Genomic DNA, 3223 nt, shown 5'->3' with positions numbered 1-3223 from the left:
ATGTGAAATTCTTTGGAATCATGAAGAGGGGTGGAACAGCCTGAAAATGAGTCAGCAGTGAGAAAAATAACCAGTGAGCATGAAAAGCACTTCAATCTCAGAAAAAAAAAACATTAAAATGCATAGTAATATAAACAGAAATATTATTACTCAGTTATCTCACTGACACAGATCAAAATAATTTCTAAAAATCAGTCTCTGCAATAGCATTGTTCATAGTTAATAGTTAATGCTTTCATACANATTAGTAAGAGAGTAGAGTATATGGCAGTTTCCAAATGAGTAATTGATAACATGTAGTAAATCTTTAAGTATGTTTTGCTATAATATTCCATTTCTAAGAATTTATGGAAGGCCATAATCACATACATTTTTAAAGATACACATTTAAGATGAATATACTTGACAAATATTAGAGATGTTTCAAGAAAGCCTTTAAATGGAAAAATATAAGTGAGCTGGCTATGAAGATTGTTCACATATGCTAAATTTAAAATAATATTTACATGATTTTATGAGAAAAGGAAAATAATTAAAACACTAAATCAGTGGTCCTCAACCTTCCTNCTGTGGTGGTCCTTTATTACGGTTCCTCATGTCCTGGTGACCCCTATCATTTCATTGTTACTTCAGAACTGTAATTTTGCTATGGTAAGAACTGTAATGTAAATATCTGTGTTTTCTGATGGTCTTAGGCAATGCTTAATTGAGGAAAGGGTCATTTGCCCCCTTAGTTGAGAACCACTGCTCTAAACTGTAAATAACGGTTATATTTGAAAAGTGAGAAGCAATGGGGGCTTTTTATTAACCTTTCCCTTTTAGTATTTCTCTGTTATTTTGAATTTTGTAATATATGCTTTTAAATCATAAAAATGATAAATTTAAGTGCAAACAAACAATAATATTCAAATTTCAGAGGTAAATGGATGTATTCTTTTACTATTTCTTGACAAGTATGATGTCCCTGTTGTCTTATTGTAGATATCTCCTAAGTTTATACCTAGTCCCAAACCATAGTGATTTTTCCATTTAAGGAGATTTGAAATACCCAGCCAATCAACATATTTCAGATTCCTGTTCTGGCTTGTGAGGGACCATTCTTGGTCTCCAGTTGTAATAACCTGACTCCTTGTCAGGCTGTGGTAGCTTCTGATATTCATATCTCAGACTCACCTCATCCTTATCTTCATATCTGNTAGATGGAATGTGTGGAGGGAAGTAGCAGGCAACAATGGGTGGGACCTAGAGAGTCTGCCTGGAGGATGATACTACTGTGAGCAGTCACTGTGAGCGACCGAGGGCAAAATCAGGACATTAGGACAGTACAAAATTCACATGACTTTATTAGCCAAGGAAAATAATGAAATCACTCTACACTGTGGATAATGGGTTTACTCACAGCTGGTCTCAGTAAAAACCTGTGGGCCAGCATGAGTTCCTCTCATAGAGAAACAGCCTTNTAATTTTACTTTCTTGATTTTCACCATTAGGTCTCTGGGACCAAACTCCACAATAATGAGACTCCATGGTTTCCTCTTGGCTCTCTTTGCCGTCTTCCAGGTACTGCACGGTAAATAACAACCATCATGGCCTTTTTCATTATTTCTGCTTCCCTCTTTCCTGAAGCTAATGATCATTGGAAGGTAAAGCACTAGAGGATGACTGGAATGTTATCCTCTGTGTCCCCAAATTATCTGTAAGACATGGGATTCTATCCCAGATACTGCTAAAAGGAGGAGAAGGAAAGTGAAAGAGAATGGAGGGAGGGATGAAGGGATGGAGGAAGGGAGAGAGGGAGAGAATTAGCTATGAACATTCCTTTTGTATATGATAATCATGTCCTCATGACTCTCCAGGTCTTCTTAGGAAAGTCATCTTCAGTTGCCTCTCTACCAAATAGACAGGATGAGCTGACATCTAAACTTACACACTCGGCTACCGTAAATGTGCATGAGAGCAAAGATTCTTTCCATAGGCTCTGAACAGCGACATCTGAGCGTTTTCACCACAGCAATGATGTCAAGTTTCTCCAGACTTGATGCGAATGTTCTCTTTTGCCTTTAGCTATCAGCAGTGCACTCAANTTTGAAAGACCTTGCTACCTCCGAGGAGGTATCTGCCTGAAGCAGGGAACACCAAACTGTGAGCCTTTCCGAGGACCCTGCAGAGCTTTCACTGTCTGCTGCAAAATAAGAAGTTGACACGCCAGAGGGTCAAGGAACCTGGCGGCTGAGGGATCTGAGTGTGGCTCCTGTGGTCTGAGTGAGAGCAACATGTTCAAGTCTAAACCATACATCTCACTGCCNTCACCATTGCTGGCTATTGTGGCCAAAGAAGAGGTAGGCAGAGGGAGGAAGACAATGGGGAGAATCCATTTATATTATAATATTTACAAAGATTTTTATTCTTGTATATAATCCTTGAAAACATTCTGTTTTATCAAACACATTTTATAGATATAGAAATTAAAATTTAACCAGGTTGAAAAACTTGCCAAAAAAATCACAGACAATAAATAGAAATGCCAAGTCAAAGGCTCTTCTATTTTCCAAAGACACTCTGCCTATATGGAGTGGGGCTGGATGCAAAAGAGTTCACCAGTGCGAGGTGGGCTAGCTGGAGACAAGCTACTACAGTAGCTAAAGTGTTATGCAAAAAGCTCGCTGAGGAATGGCATCATGACGCTGGGCCCGGGGAGGAAGCCTCTGTAAGTTTCTATTGCTATAATAAACATCATGAAAAGAAAACTTGTGGGGAAAAGGGTTTATTTTATTTTATAGCTTGTAAGTTCATCACCCAGAAGAAATCAAGGAAGACATGTGGAGGCAGGAGCTGATGCAGAGGCTAGCAGGGATGCTGCTCACTGGCTTGCTCCTTCCTGGCTGGCTTCCTTAGGCTGCTTTCTTTTAGAACTCAAGACCCCCCATCCCCATTCAGGGGTGACACTGCCCACAGTGAGATAGACCACCCCCCACATTAATTATCAATCAAGAATATGTCACACACATTTGTCCACAGGTGAGTCTGATGGGGTTACTTCATTGAAGGTGACTCTTCCCAAATAACTCTAGCTTGTATCATGTTGACATAAAACTAGCCACCACAGCCCCAGGGATCTTATACTACCTGCAAGATCCCACTGTTCTTTGGAAATGTGGATGGAAGCCTGAGGAAAGGCAGGATTTCAAATTACAGTCAGAAGGTTTCCTCGGCAGGGCTGGAG

At 39.7% G+C, this 3223-nt stretch overlaps 1 long non-coding RNA gene across 1 annotated transcript in view; it reads left to right on the top strand.

Annotated features, from left to right (window-relative positions):
• The window catches only part of LOC110300929, a 5872-nt gene extending 3137 nt beyond the window's left edge, over positions 1-2735 (top strand). The window contains exons 2-3 of the long non-coding RNA XR_002378643.1: positions 1491-1570; positions 2065-2735. This is a non-coding gene — a long non-coding RNA (uncharacterized LOC110300929). The remainder of the gene's footprint in view (positions 1-1490; positions 1571-2064) is intronic.
• Positions 2736-3223: the final 488 nt, after the last annotated feature.

This window comes from Mus caroli, chromosome 8 (genome assembly GCF_900094665.2).
Source record: "Mus caroli chromosome 8, CAROLI_EIJ_v1.1, whole genome shotgun sequence".
Lineage (NCBI taxonomy): Eukaryota > Metazoa > Chordata > Mammalia > Rodentia > Muridae > Mus > Mus caroli.
This window is presented reverse-complemented; position numbering and strand designations above follow the sequence as displayed.